Source organism: Procambarus clarkii, chromosome 67, assembly GCF_040958095.1.
Source record: "Procambarus clarkii isolate CNS0578487 chromosome 67, FALCON_Pclarkii_2.0, whole genome shotgun sequence".
NCBI classification, from domain to species: domain Eukaryota; kingdom Metazoa; phylum Arthropoda; class Malacostraca; order Decapoda; family Cambaridae; genus Procambarus; species Procambarus clarkii.
In genome coordinates this window covers 17,386,267-17,402,484 of record NC_091216.1, presented here as the reverse complement: position 1 = coordinate 17,402,484, position 16,218 = coordinate 17,386,267, and the positions used below count along the sequence as shown (strand labels likewise).

Sequence of the window (16,218 nt, the reverse complement as noted above, 5' to 3'; positions counted from 1 at the left end):
CGGCGGGTGGTGGGGCACCTTGGTTAGTCACACAGAATTTCCTTGCAAGAAAACTCTAAATCGGCCATAGGCCTAGCTGCCCCCCCCCCCTCTCTCTCCCTCTCTCTCTCTCTCTCTCTCTCTCTGTCTCTCTCTCTCTCTCTCTCTCTCTCTCTCTCTCTCTCTCTCTCTCTCTCTCTCTCTCTCTCTCTCTCTCTCTCTCTCTGTCTCTCTCTCTCTCTCTCTCTGTCTCTCTCTCTCTCTCTCTCTCTCTCTCTCTCTCTCTCTCTCTCTCTCTCTCTCTCTCTCTCTCTCTCTCTCTCTCTCTCTCACTAGTGACGTGGAGATGATCCAGTGAAACTAATAACTGACTGATTTCCTGCACTACCTCCACCCGATCCTGCTGCTTCTAAATCCCTTTCCACTTGGGCTGGACGGTAGAGCGTCATGCAAGTCAGCGTTCAATCCCCGACTGTCCAACTGGTTGGGCACTATTCCTTTCCCTCGTTTCATCACAACTCCTGGTCCCGACACACTAGGTCTTGTCAGGTGTCAACTGTATAATTTGACGTGGTTTGACATGACCGCAAGCCGTGGACAACCTAACTACCCTATTCGAGCCTATTCGAGCTTGGTCCGTATAGCATTATCTTGCTGCGCTATATTTCTATACACCAACGCTATGTTAACGTTGGCGTCTGGCCTCTAGGAACTATTACTCTGTATTACTTCTCTGGAATATATGGCCATCTGTCACCAGCTGTCACCAGCTGTCACCACCTGTCTCCAGCTGTCACCAGCTGTCACCACCTGTCACCACCTGTCCCCACCTGTCACCACCTGCCACCACCTGTCACCACCTGCTACCACCTGTCCCCACCTGTCACCAGCTGTCACCACCTGTCCCCACCTGTCACCACCTGTCCCCACCTGTCACCAGATGTCACCACCTGTCACCACCTGTCACCACCTGTCACCAGATGTCACCACCTGTCACCACCTGTCCCCACCTGTCACCAGCTGTCACCACCTGTCCCCACCTGTCACCACCTGGCGTCCCACCTGCACCCCATCTGTAGCAGCTGGGACACCCATGAAGGCTCACAGCTGCTCCAGGTGACACACTGGACACCTGTGTCACGACACTCTGGACCTGACACACACACTACACCACTGTGTCACGACACTCTGGGCCTGACACACACTCTACACCACTGTGTCACGACACTCTGGACCTGACACACTCTACACCACTGTGTCACGACACTTTGGGCCTGACACACACTCTACACCACTGTGTCACGACACTCTGGGCCTGACACACACTCTACACCACTGTGTCACGACACTCTGGGCCTGACACACACACTACACCACTGTGTCACGACACTCTGGGCCTGACACACACTCTACACCACTGTGTCACGACACTCTGGACCTGACACACACACTACACCACTGTGTCACGGCACTCTGGACCTGACACACACTCTACACCACTGTGTCACGACACTCTGGGCCTGACACACTCTACACCACTGTGTCACGACACTCTGGGCCTGACACACACACTACACCACTGTGTCACGACACTCTGGACCTGACACACTCTACACCACTGTGTCACAACACTCTGGGCCTGACACACACACTCTACACCACTGTGTCACGACACTCTGGGCCTGACACACACACTACACCACTGTGTCACGACACTCTGGGCCTGACACACACACTACACCACTGTGTCACGACACTCTGGGCCTGACACACACACACTACACCACTGTGTCACGGCACTCTGGGCCTGACACACACTCTACACCACTGTGTCACGACACTCTGGGCCTGACACACACACACTACACCACTGTGTCACGACACTCTGGGCCTGACACACACACACTACACCACTGTGTCACGGCACTCTGGGCCTGACACACACACTACACCACTGTGTCACGACACTCTGGACCTGACACACTCTACACCACTGTGTCACAACACTCTGGGCCTGACACACACACTACACCACTGTGTCACGACACTTTGGGCCTGACACACACTCTACACCAGGTTAGGTTAAGGTCGGGTTAGGTTAGGTTTCATTACGATCGGTTACGTCAATTCAGTCTATTATTCTTAAACACGTGAAATATGAAATTCAAAAACTATTTGAGTATCTCCAAGAATTTCATTCACAGAAAACCAAATTCTTCAGACCATTTCAAAGAAAACGAGTTAAGCATTGATTTGTCATCATTTAACCCAACTATTTATAATACAATAAAGTTATAACTTGAGAATACTCTCAGTTAATGACAGATCTACGTGCCAGTTTACCTATAGACTATTACTAGAACCGTAATATGCTTTCAGAACATCACAAATATATAAAGTGTCCAGGAGGCGTGAGAAAGGGTTTTCTCTCTCGCTGTAATAGTAACTTTGCCCTGAAGAAGGGCTCCATAATGGCCACACGGGCCGGCGGACTTTACCAATGCCTTCAAATTTCTTTGTGCATTTTTTTTATCCAAGAAAATGGCCGAGCAACATCAAGAAACGTCGAAATTCTTGGAGATCGAAGTCTCACACTGTCTGGAGGCGGAGAGGTCCTGGTGTGTGGTGGTCCTGGTGTGTGGTGGTCCTGGTGTGTGGGGGTCCTGGTGTGTGGTGGTCCTGGTGTGTGGTGGTCCTGGTGTGTGGTGGTCCTGGTGTGTGGTGGTCCTGGTGTGTGGTGGTCCTGGTGTGTGAGGGTCCTGGTGTGTGAGGGTCCTGCTGTGTGGTGGTCCTGGTGTGTGGTGGTCCTGGTGTGTGAGGGTCCTGGTGTGTGAGGGTCCTGGTGTGTGGTGGTCCTGGTGTGTGGTGGTCCTGGTGTGTGAGGGTCCTGGTGTGTGGTGGTCCTGGTGTGTGAGGGTCCTGGTGTGTGGTGGTCCTGGTGTGTGGTGGTCCTGGTGTGTGGTGGTCCTGGTGTGTGGTGGTCCTGGTGTGTGGTGGTCCTGGTGTGTGGTGGTCCTGGTGTGTGGGGGTCCTGGTGTGTGGTGGTCCTGGTGTGTGGTGGTCCTGGTGTGTGGTGGTCCTGGTGTGTGGTGGTCCTGGTGTGTGGTGGTCCTGGTGTGTGAGGGTCCTGGTGTGTGGTGGTCCTGGTGTGTGGTGGTCCTGGTGTGTGAGGGTCCTGGTGTGTGGTGGTCCTGGTGTGTGAGGGTCCTGGTGTGTGGTGGTCCTGGTGTGTGAGGGTCCTGGTGTGTGGGGGTCCTGGTGTGTGGTGGTCCTGGTGTGTGGGGGTCCTGGTGTGTGGGGGTCCTGGTGTGTGGGGGTCCTGGTGTGTGGTGGTCCTGGTGTGTGGTGGTCCTGGTGTGTGGTGGTCCTGGTGTGTGGTGGTCCTGGTGTGTGGTGGTCCTGGTGTGTGGTGGTCCTGGTGGTCCTGGTGTGTGGGGGTCCTGGTGTGTGGTGGTCCTGGTGTGTGGTGGTCCTGGTGTGTGGTGGTCCTGGTGTGTGGTGGTCCTGGTGTGTGGGGGTCCTGGTGTGTGGTGGTCCTGGTGTGTGGTGGTCCTGGTGTGTGGTGGTCCTGGTGTGTGGTGGTCCTGGTGTGTGGTGGTCCTGGTGTGTGGTGGTCCTGGTGTGTGGGGGTCCTGGTGTGTGGGGGTCCTGGTGTGTGGTGGTCCTGGTGTGTGGTGGTCCTGGTGTGTGGTGGTCCTGGTGTGTGAGGGTCCTGGTGTGTGAGGGTCCTGGTGTGTGGTGGTCCTGGTGTGTGGTGGTCCTGGTGTGTGGTGGTCTTGGTGGTCCTGGTGTGTGGTGGTTCTGGTGTGTGGTGGTCCTGGTGTGTGGTGGTCCTGGTGTGTGGTGGTCCTGGTGGTCCTGGTGTGTGGGGGTCCTGGTGTGTGGTGGTCCTGGTGTGTGGTGGTCCTGGTGTGTGTGGTGGTCCTGGTGTGTGGTGGTCCTGGTGTGTGAGGGTCCTGGTGTGTGAGGGTCCTGGTGTGTGGTGGTCCTGGTGTGTGGTGGTCCTGGTGTGTGAGGGTCCTGGTGTGTGGTGGTCCTGGTGTGTGAGGGTCCTGGTGTGTGGTGGTCCTGGTGTGTGGTGGTCCTGGTGTGTGAGGGTCCTGGTGTGTGAGGGTCCTGGTGTGTGGTGGTCCTGGTGTGTGGGGGTCCTGGTGTGTGGTGGTCCTGGTGTGTGAGGGTCCTGGTGTGTGAGGGTTCTGGTGTGTGGTGGTCCTGGTGTGTGAGGGTCCTGGTGTGTGAGGGTCCTGGTGTGTGGTGGTCCTGGTGTGTGAGGGTCCTGCTGTGTGGTGGTCCTGGTGTGTGGTGGTCCTGGTGTGTGAGGGTCCTGGTGTGTGAGGGTCCTGGTGTGTGGTGGTCCTGGTGTGTGGTGGTCCTGGTGTGTGAGGGTCCTGGTGTGTGGTGGTCCTGGTGTGTGAGGGTCCTGGTGTGTGGTGGTCCTGGTGTGTGGTGGTCCTGGTGTGTGGTGGTCCTGGTGTGTGGTGGTCCTGGTGTGTGAGGGTCCTGGTGTGTGGTGGTCCTGGTGTGTGAGGGTCCTGGTGTGTGGTGGTCCTGGTGTGTGGTGGTCCTGGTGTGTGAGGGTCCTGGTGTGTGGTGGTCCTGGTGTGTGAGGGTCCTGGTGTGTGGTGGTCCTGGTGTGTGGTGGTCCTGGTGTGTGAGGGTCCTGGTGTGTGGTGGTCCTGGTGTGTGAGGGTCCTGGTGTGTGGTGGTCCTGGTGTGTGGTGGTCCTGGTGTGTGAGGGTCCTGGTGTGTGGTGGTCCTGGTGTGTGGTGGTCCTGGTGTGTGAGGGTCCTGGTGTGTGAGGGTCCTGGTGTGTGGTGGTCCTGGTGTGTGAGGGTCCTGGTGTGTGGTGGTCCTGGTGTGTGGTGGTCCTGGTGTGTGAGGGTCCTGGTGTGTGAGGGTCCTGGTGTGTGAGGGTCCTGGTGTGTGAGGGTCCTGGTGTGTGGTGGTCCTGGTGTGTGGTGGTCCTGGTGTGTGAGGGTCCTGGTGTGTGGTGGTCCTGGTGTGTGGTGGTCCTGGTGTGTGAGGGTCCTGGGGTGTGAGGGTCCTGGTGTGTGGTGGTCCTGGTGTGTGGTGGTCCTGGTGTGTGAGGGTCCTGGTGTGGGGTGGTCCCGGTGTGTGAGGGTCCTGGTGTGTGGTGGTCCTGGTGTGTGGTGGTCCTGGTGTGTGGTGGTCCCGGTGTGTGAGGGTCCTGGTGTGTGGTGGTCCTGGTGTGTGGTGGTCCTGGTGTGTGGTGGTCCTGGTGTGTGAGGGTCCTGGTGTGTGGTGGTCCTGGTGTGTGAGGGTCCTGGTGTGTGAGGGTCCTGGTGTGGGGGTCCATCAACAAGGTGTTCTGGCTATGCAAATGTTTCCATCTTTCCTCACAAGGGTTGCTGAGTTCCTCCTCTCCCTCCCCCTCCCCCTCCCCCTCCTCCAATATCGTTGGGTCTCCTTAAACACAATACTGCTGTTACTCTCCACGCTGCGTGTATCTGCGCAAAACAGGAGCGAGCAGTGGCAGAGTTCCCACATAGGCAGGCAGGCAGGCAGGCAGGCAGGCAGGGAGGCAGACAATCAGACAGGCAGGCAGGCAGAGAGGCTGGCAGGCAGAGGGGTAGGCAGGCAGCCAGGCAGGCAGGCAGACATGGAGGCAGGCAGGCAGGGAGGCAGGCAGGCAGGCAGGCAGGGAGGCAGGCAGGCAGGGAGGCAGGCAGGCAGGCAGGCAGACAGGCAGGCAGACAGGCAGGCAGGCAGACAGGCAGGCAGGCAGGCAGACAGGCAGGCAGGCAGGCAGGCAGGCAGGCAGGCAGGCAGGCAGGCAGACAGGCAGGCAGGCAGACAATCAGACAGGCAGGCAGGCAGAGAGGCTGGCAGGCAGAGGGGTAGGCAGGCAGCCAGGCAGGCAGGCAGACATGGAGGCAGGCAGGCAGGGAGGCAGGCAGGCAGGCAGGCAGGCAGGCAGGCAGGGAGGCAGGCAGGGAGGCAGGCAGGGAGGCAGGCAGGGATGCAGGCAGGGAGGCAGGCAGGGAGGCAGGCAGGCAGGCATGGAGGCAGGCAGGCAGGGAGGCAGGCAGGCAGGCAGGGAGGCAGGCAGGGAGGCAGGCAGGGAGGCCGGCAGGGAGGCAGGCAGGGAGGCAGGCAGGGAGGCAGGCAGGCAGACAATCAGACAGGCAGGCAGGCAGAGAGGCTGGCAGGCAGAGGGGTAGGCAGGCAGCCAGGCAGGCAGGCAGACATGGAGGCAGGCAGGCAGGGAGGCAGGCAGGCAGGGAGGCAGGCAGGCAGGGAGGGAGGCAGGCAGGCAGGCAGGGAGGCAGGCAGGCAGGCAGGCAGGGAGGCAGACAGGCAGACAGGCAGGCAGGGAGGCAGGCAGGCAGGCAGGGAGGCAGAGAGGCAGGCAGGCAGGCAGGCAGGCAGGGAGGCAGGCAGGAAGGGAGGCAGGCAGGCAGAGGGGCAGGCAGGCAGGCAGGCAGGGAGGGAGGCAGGCAGGCAGGCAGGCAGAGGGGCAGGCAGGCAGGCAGGCAGGCAGGCAGGGAGGCAGGCAGAGGGGCAGGCAGGCAGGCAGGCAGGCAGGCAGGCAGGCAGGCAGGGAGGCAGGCAGGCAGGCAGGGAGGCAGGGAGGCAGGCAGGCAGAGGGGCAGGCAGGCAGGCAGAGAGACCTCATCTCTGGGAACCACAAAGCTGGACCTTGAGGGAGACATCACCGGGCCGTCGACGCGTTAAGACACCACTAAAGGAATATGGGAACAAGCAAGAGTGGTACTCAAGAGGACCATAACTTGTGGAGGGCGTCTGAGGCACAACCACGGCTTGTGCAGCTCAGCACCGGCTGGGGACGGGCTGAGGACGGGCAGGGGACGGGCTGGGGACGGGCTGGGGACGGGCTGGGGACGGGCTGAGGACGGGCTGGGGACGGGCTGAGGACGGGCTGAGGACGGGCTGGGGACGGGCTGAGGACGGGCTGGGGACGGGCTGGGGACGGGCTGAGGACGGGCTGGGGACGGGCTGGGGACGGGCTGGGGACGGGCTGGGGACGGGCTGGGGACGGGCTGGGGACGGGCTATGGGCTGGGGACGGGCTGGGGACGGGCTGGGGATGGGCTGGGGACGGGCTGGGGACGGGCTGGGGATGGGCTGGGGACGGGCTGGGGACGGGCTGGGGATGGGCTGGGGACGGGCTGGGGACGGGCAAGGGACGGGCTGGGGACGGGCCGGTCCAACAGCTGGTCCAACAGTTGGTCCAACAGCTGGGTCAACAGCTGGTCCAACAGCTGGTCCAACAGCTGGTCCAACAGCTGGTCCAACAGCTGGTCCAACAGCTGGGTCAACAGCTGGTCCAACAGCTGGTCCAACAGCTGGTCCAACAGCTGGCCCAACAGCTGGTCCAACAGCTGGTCCAACAGCTGGGTCAACACCACACTCTCCTCAACTCTGGTCATAACCTTAAGCTCACCATTACAGGTCCAATCATTAAATTGCCTTCGTGGAGCTTAAGGTAAGGACAGGTAATAATGAGAGAGAGTGCTAAGACACTTGGGAGGAGGAGGAGGAGGATAGATGAGGAGCTGGGATAGGAGGACGGAGGGAAGAAACGTTGCCCGATCACTTGAACCATCGGGGATCGAACACAGACCCTGCGAGAAGCGACACCGTTGCTGGACCGACTACTTCAAGTGGCAGCTCGTCCTCATAAACAAAGACTCAAAAGACCATTCCATGCACCGGCCAAACCCGCTGTTTATGAATGAAAAACTGTTTACACACGACTCACAACTGCTGACGTTCGAACACTTCCGGAACAAGTGCTTCACTGACGAATTTTGTTCGAACCACAACGCTGTAAATGCTTCACCCACGTACTACAAATACAAATAATCGCCAACAGAACCTAAACACCTAACCTAACCAATGCCTAAATATGCATAATATTCTAATATATAATAATATGAATTTATATTCGAGAAAATTCCTGTTATGAATGAACAGCATGTTAAAATTGATGAATGTGTCTTTGGGGTCGACCGCTGGATGGAATGGACTTAGTCTGAGGACGGATGGGCAAGTGGATGAGTTGTATATGAAGGAGGATGTAACGAGAACAACCCACTACGAACGCCACAATACAAATACTAATGTTGATAAACATTAACACATGTACTCATACATAAAGGCTCCAGGAGGGTAAAGATATCACATGATAACCCAATGCAGCTACAGAATTATAAATCCTAACCACTACAGTAGAGTTTAGGAAAGATTCTAAACTTACAGAAATGATTCAGAATTGTGAGATAAAAACAGGAATGCTGAAATGACTGACGATTTATTCAGAGATAATCCTTGAAATCAGAAATAATCCTTCAAATCAGAGATATTCTTGAAATCAGAGATATCGTTGAAATCAGAGATATCCTTGAAATCAGAGATAATCCTTCAAATCAGAGATATCCTTGAAATCAGAAATAATCCTTCAAATCAGAGATATCCTTGAAATCAGAGACATCCATGAAATCAGAGACATCCTTGACATCAGAGATATCCTTGAAATCAGAGATATCCTTGAAATCAGAGATATCCTTGAAATCAGAGATATCTTGCAATCTTGAGATAAAACTCAAGATTTACTTATCTTGAGATAAAACTGCAATCTCACCAGGTCTCTTTGGAACAAAGCACAGCAAAGATATCCGAAACTTATGTCAGCAAGACAAAGAACAAAGAAATACTAGAGGTAATTTAGGCGACTAAAAACAAGCAATAACGACAACAAAAAGATAACTTGAGAAAAAGGAAGGAGAGTTTAAGGTACAGAAAACTGCAAATGGAAACCACATAATGAGGTAAACTTTTAATGTATTTTGGACACTGAGAAAGAATTAAGCTTGAGAGCAAAGAGAGGAAAACTGAACAGTATTGGCAAAGACATTAAATAAGACAGTGTTGATGACAGTGGACACTACACAAGACTTGGATCATATTCTGAAGAGAAACACAGACCACTAAAGATAGTGTTCTCCAAAATAAAAAAAAATTACGCTTACTAAATAACGATGTAAAGAGCCTAAAAACTAGACTAGTTAAAACAAAATCTTATGAAAAATGTCTTCAATGAGGAAAGACTCAGCTAAAAGCACACAGAAAAACAAAATTAAAAAAATTAAACATGAAAAAAAATCTATATACTAATACGATTGAAACATCCCAATAGATAAACAGATAAAGAAACCCGTAACCAGAAGAAAATCGATGCTAATGGACCTAGATATTGACTACACGAATATGAATGGAATGACCGCACTAATCTTAGCACTAAGAGATGTAATTCATGCCAATAAACCATCAATTCCCTGGAAACACAAACCGAAACTGTCTCTATTTTCCGCTTGTTACAACTTGTAATAAAGTTGTTACATCTTGGCTTAACGTGTTTATCACGTATTAGAACGTTGTTACAACTTGCTATATTGGTTGTTATAACTGGTTAGGAAGTGTTAAAACTTGTTCGAACGTTGTACCAACGTCGTAGTTTCGGTGTGTGTTTGGCGGGTTGTGACCGGCGGAAACTAAATTGAAGGTAATGATTCAATTAAATTATAAATTAACATTGTAAATTAACATTATCAATTAACACTGTAAATTAACATTCGATAACTTTCCTAACGTACAAAATAAGTTCACATGTTTACGGAATCCAAAATGGAACATGTGTGAGGTGTTGCTATTTGCAGGCGATGAGTCACAATAACGTGGCTAAAGTATGTTGACCAGACCACACACTAGAAGGTGAAGGGACGACGACGTTTCGGTCCGTCCTGGACCATTCTCAAGTCGATTGTGAATGGGCAATCGATTTGAGAATGATCCAGGACGGACCGAAACGTCGTCGTCCCTTCACCTTCTAGTGTGTGGTCTGGTCAACAGGTGTTACCATTCTTAGTCCTGATGACTCACTCAACACCTGCCTCCACCATTCTTAATCCTTGATGACTCACTCAACACCTGCCTCCACCATTCTTAGTCCTGATGACTCACTCAACACCTGCCTCCACCATTCTTAGTCCTGATGACTCACTCAACACCTGCCTCCACCATTCTTAGTCCTGATGACTCACTCAACACCTGCCTCCACCATTCTTAATCCTTGATGACTCACTCAACACCTGTCACTTGCCCTGGTCTTCCCTATCATCTTGCCTGCCCTCTAGTGCGTCCTGCAGCAGCTCTTATCACCAGCAGTCCTTCTGGTGATAAGTCCTTCCCTTACCCATCAGCCTCCTTCCCTTACCCATCAGCCTCCTTCCCTTACCCATCAGCCTCCTTCCCTTACCCATCAGCCTCCTTCCCTTACCCATCAGCCTCCTTCCCTTACCCATCAGCCTCCTTCCCTTACCCATCAGCCTCCTTCCCTTACCCTTCAGCCTCCTTCCCTTTACCCTTCAGCCTCCTTCCCTTACCCATCAGCCTCCTTCCCTTACCCATCAGCCTCCTTCCCTTACCCATCAGCCTCCTTCCCTTACCCTCCACCCTCCTTCCCTTACCCTTCAGCCTCCTTCCCTTACCCTTCAACCTCCTTCCCTTACCCTTCAACCTCCTTCCCTTTATCCTTCAGCCTCCTTCCCTTTATCCTTCAGCCTCCTTCCCTTACCCTTCAGCCTCCTTCCCTTTACCCTTCAGCCTCCTTCCCTTTACCCTTCAGTCTCCTTCCCTTTACCCTTCAGTCTCCTTCCCTTTACCATTCAGCCTCCTTCCCTTTACCCTTCAGCCTCCTTCCCTTTACCCTTCAGTCTCCTTCCCTTTACCCTTCAGTCTCCTTCCCTTTACCATTCAGCCTCCTTCCCTTTATCCTTCAGCCTCCTTCCCTTACCCTTCAGCCTCCTTCCCTTTACCCTTCAGCCTCCTTCCCTTTACCCTTCAGTCTCCTTCCCTTTACCATTCAGCCTCCTTCCCTTTACCCTTCAGCCTCCTTCCCTTTACCCTTCAGCCTCCTTCCCTTACCCTTCAGCCTCCTTCCCTTTACCCTTCAGCCTCCTTCCCTTTACCCTTCAGCCTCCTTCCCTTTACCCTTCAGCCTCCTTCCCTTTACCCTTCAGCCTCCTTCCCTTACCCTTCAGCCTCCTTCCCTTTACCCTTCAGCCTCCTTCCCTTCCCCTTCAGCCTCCTTCCCTTACCCTTCAGCCTCCTTCCCTTACCCTTCAGCCTCCTTCCCTTCCCCTTCAGCCTCCTTCCCTTACCCATCAGCCTCCTTCCCTTCCACTTCAGCCTCCTTCCCTTACCCTTCAGCCTCCTTCCCTTTACCTTTCAGCCTCCTTCCCTTACCCTTCAGCCTCCTTCCCTTCCCCTTCTGCCTCCTTCCCTTACCCATCAGCCTCCTTCCCTTCCACTTCAGCCTCCTTCCCTTACCCTTCAGCCTCCTTCCCTTTACCTTTCAGCCTCCTTCCCTTACCCTTCAGCCTCCTTCCCTTCCCCTTCTGCCTCCTTCCCTTACCCATCAGCCTCCTTCCCTTCCCCTTCAGCCTCCTTCCCTTCCCCTTCAGCCTCCTTCCCTTACCCATCAGCCTCCTTCCCTTACCCTTCAACCACCTTCCCTTACCCTTCAGCCTCCTTCCCTTCCCCTTCAGCCTCCTTCCCTTACCCATCAGCCTCCTTCCCTTACCCTTCAGCCTCCTTCCCTTACCCTTCAGCCTCCTTCCCTTTACCTTTCAGCCTCCTTCCCTTACCCTTCAGCCTCCTTCCCTTCCCCTTCAGCCTCCTTCCCTTACCCATGAGCCTCCTTCCCTTCCCCTTCAGCCTCCTTCCCTTCCCCTTCAGCCTCCTTCCTTTACCCATCAGCCTCCTTCCCTTACCCTTCAACCACCTTCCCTTACCCTTCAGCCTCCTTCCCTTACCCATCAGCCTCCTTCCCTTTACCTTCAGCCTCCTTCCCTTACCCTTCAGCCTCCTTCAGGTCCACGGGTCGTGTCAGGTGGTCCAGGGGTCGTGTCAGGTGGTCCACGGGTCGTGGAAGGTGGTCCACGGGTCGTGTCAGGTGGTCCACGGGTCGTGTCAGGTGGTCCACGTGTCGTGTCAGGTGGTCCAGGGGTCGTGTCAGGTGGTCCAGGGGTCGTGTCAGGTGGTCCACGGGTCGTGTCAGGTGGTCCAGGGGTCGTGTCAGGTGGTCCAGGGGTCGTGTCAGGTGGTCCACGGGTCGTGTCAGGTGGTCCAGGGGTCGTGTCTGGTGGTCCACGGGTCGTGGAGGGGCGGCAGGAACCACCAGGCCGCCACCATGGAACGACAATATCGGAAAATGATACGAACATTCCCGCCCCGCCAGTCATCGTTTCGGAACCAGTCCAGCACGACACAGTCCAGCACGACCCAGTCCAGCACGACACAGTCCAGCACGACCCAGTCCAGCACGACACAGTCCAGCACGACCCAGTCCAGCACGACACAGTCCAACACGACACAGTCCAGCACGACCCAGTCCAACATGACACAGTCCAGCACGACACAGTCTAGCACGACCCAGTCCAACACGACACAGTCCAGCACGACACAGTCCAGCACGACACAGTCCAACACGACACAGTCCAGCACGACACAGTCCAGCACGACACAGTCCAACACGACACAGTCCAACACGACACAGTCCAGCACGACACAGTCCAACACGACACAGTCCAACACGACACAGTCCAGCACGACCCAGTCCAAAACGACACAGTCCAGCACGACACAGTCCAACACGACACAGTAGAGCATGACACAGTCCAACACGACACAGTCCAACACGACACAGTCCAGCACGACACAGTCCAGCACAACACAGTAGAGCATGACACAGTCCAACACGACACAGTCCAACACGACACAGTCCAGCACAACACAGTAGAGCATGACACAGTCCAACACGACACAGTCCAACACGACACAGTCCAACACGACACAGTCCAACACGACACAGTCCAGCACAACACAGTCCAGCACGACACAGTCCAACACGACACAGTCCAACACGACACAGTCCAGCACGACACAGTCCAACACGACACAGTCCAACACGACACAGTCCAACACGACACAGTCCAGCACAACACAGTCCAGCACGACACAGTCCAACACGACACAGTCCAACACGACACAGTCCAGCACGACACAGTCCAGCACGACACAGTCCAGCACGACACAGTCCAGCACGACACAGTCCAGCACGACACAGTCCAACACGACACAGTCCAACACGACACAGTCCAGCACGACACAGTCCAACACGACACAGTCCAGCACGACCCAGTCCAGCACGACACAGTCCAACACGACACAGTCCAGCACGACACAGTCCAACACGACACAGTCCAGCACGACACAGTCCAACACGACACAGTCCAACATGACACAGTCCAGCACGACACAGTCCAGCACGACACAGTCCAACACGACACAGTCCAACACGACACAGTCCAACACGACACAGTCCAACATGACACAGTCCAGCACGACACAGTCCAACACGACACAGTCCAGCACGACCCTGGACCTCGCCCAAGATAACAGTCAATGTTGCCAACTCCGTCACAGACAAAATATCATGACACTGTCATCCTTCACCAGCAGACGTCATCACACAGAATACGGGCTCGCCATAGCCCGTGCTACTTGGAATTGATTGTTCCAAGCAGCGAATCTTTAACAACAACAACAACATCACACAGAAATTTTTCTTTCTCTCACCAGACGAGCGTCCGGCTGCCCAGGACCCGCCCAGGTCACCCGAGGTCACTAGAGGTCACCAGAGTTCACTAGAGGTCACCCCTTCCCCCCATCTCACTAACCACGGTAAGTGCTAACCAGGATTCACCAAGAATTTGCCCAACACTGACGAAACCTGTACATCTTCCTATAATCATGGCGGTGTCATGTCTATCTATTAAACAGTTGACGCGGGTCGAGACATAACCCCAAGGAGGTTATGGCTGGTGTATACAACCTCGCAGTGATGCAGTGGTCTCGAACTGTTGAAGACATGTAAACAAAGCGGCCAAGAGTGAGGAAAGATGTACGGGTTTTGTAAATAGATGAGTAAATGTATGACGATTCGTGGCCCTGGCCTTGCTGAGGCCTGGGCCTAAATATTATATATATATATATATATATATATATATATATATATATATATATATATATATATATATATATATATATATATATATATATATATATATTATTAAATATGACCGAAAAAGTATGATTAATAATTCTAACACGAATTTTCTCAATCTGTTTTTCAATTTTCTCAATCAATCAAGACTAGAAATAAAAATGAATTTTGGAGAATTGATTTTTGAATTACCTCCAACAGTGAAAAGAAATGTACGAAAGATTGAGAAAATTCGTGTTAGAATTATTAATCTTACTTTTTCGGTCATATTTAATAATATATGTCTACAGGAAAGACTGCTACCAAAATATACTAATATTATATATATATATATATATATATATATATATATATATATATATATATATATATATATATATATATATATATATAACAAGACGTGTCATTCGTGAGCTTCACTGATTACCGTAAACAATTACGAAACGTCGGAGCTGAGGTCAAACCTAACCTGCATGCGGGCCTGTACGTTCCCGACTCATACTCGAGACCCGGGTTCGATCCCTGGGCGGGACACAAACATTTGGTGAGGCGTTTCATTTCGTCTGATGCCGCTGTTCACCTAGCAGTAAATAGGTACCAGGGAGCATCCTGTGTGTGTGTGTGTGTGTGTGTGTACTCACCTAGTCTTCTAGTATTCACCTAGATGTACTTGTGGGGGTTGAGCTCTGCTCTTTCGGCCCGTCTTTCAATTGTCAATCAACTGTTACTATCTACTAACTAAATTCCTCCCCCCCCCCACACACACACCCAGGAAGCAGCCCTAAACTGTCCATTTTTGCTTTTCGCCGGCGTCGGGAATCGAATCCGGGGCACAGGATTACGTGTCCAGCGTGCTGTCCACACAGTCACCGGTGTGTGTGTGTGTGTGTGTGTGCGCGCACGTGAGTGTGCGTGCATGAGTGTGTGCGCGTGTGTGCATGTGTGCGGGAGTGCGTGCGTGTGCGGCAGTATTCGTTGTTCATGTCTCATCACACTCGTGGGGTCGTTATTATTTACTCCCGATTTCTCTATGTATTAGAATTTCAGCTCTTGCTTCCCTTCCCAGTGTAGCAGCTACTTTCTCCATTAATTAACTTTAGGCAATTGATTGCATTTGTCGTACACCTCCCCTAGGCCTTTCCATGTGTGGCGGGGGAGTGTCATTCCCCGCTACCTCTACCTTAATGTCTCCCGCTGCTGCTACTCCTTGCATGTACTCTTGTTGCTCAGGTTCCCCCTCATAATTGTACTTCTTGAAGGCCCTAGCGTAGCTGGAGCAGCCATACCACCTCATCCCCTCCTCACCTGATCCGTCCTTAGATCCGTCCTGATATCTTATTAGATATCTTCATAAGAACATTGCCGTTCCTATAACACTTGACAGTTTTGTTTCAGTTATCGCAATAATGTGTCGGTGTTCTTCTGCTGTTCTTTCCAGTAGCTCTACCCTTATAATTGTAATTTCATCTGAATTTGTTTAAATTATTTTTATGCTGCTTATCACATCAAGGCGGCTTTTGTCCCACCCCCCCCCCACCCAGGGGGGAAAGTTGTTTGTGTAGCTTCATATCCGTGTCTGATGGGGGTAAAGGGGGGGGGGGTGTATAATGATCTATAGTCACTTGTGCCTTGTTGTCTTGTTCCCTGTCCACGGAGGACAGAAGATAATGTATATATGCTGGTTAGCATTTTAATGTGTGGCCACGTCTGTGGTAGACAATAAACAAAAACTTGTGCCTTCCTGTTTGTATGGGAGCCGCCATTAAGCTGGCCAGCTTCACTATCTCACTCTGTACTACTTTCTGTTGTTAGATTTACTTCTTTGCTGTTCTGAAGTTCCGGGTTCGATCCCCGGTGGAGGCGGAAACAAATAAGCAAAGTTTCTTTCATCCTGAGGTGTTTCTGTTCACCTAGCAGTAAATAGGTACCTGGGAGGTAGACAGCTGCTACGGGCTGCTTCCTGGGAATGTGAAACAAAAAAAAAGGCCTGGGCGAGGACCGGGCCGCGGGGATGCTAAGCCCTGAAATCATCTCAAGATAACCTCTCAAGATATTCTTGTGCACGGTTTGTGCCATTGGCTGGACTCTTTGCATTTCTTATTTGCTTGTCTCCCTGACATTACTCGCCAC

At 53.1% G+C, this 16,218-nt stretch overlaps 2 protein-coding genes across 2 annotated transcripts in view; one reads left to right on the top strand and one right to left on the bottom strand.

The window, feature by feature from the left end:
• LOC123767553 (CD82 antigen) overlaps positions 1–16,218 on the top strand; it is a 690,815-nt gene that overhangs the window by 368,822 nt on the left and 305,775 nt on the right. Inside the window, exon 2 of the mRNA XM_069310377.1 lies at positions 13,665–13,766. The gene's annotated coding sequence lies outside the window, so the exon portion shown is untranslated. The remainder of the gene's footprint in view (positions 1–13,664; positions 13,767–16,218) is intronic.
• Positions 1–16,218, bottom strand: part of LOC123767767 (uncharacterized) — a 672,233-nt gene that overhangs the window by 522,380 nt on the left and 133,635 nt on the right. The gene's annotated exons all lie outside the window — the stretch shown is intronic.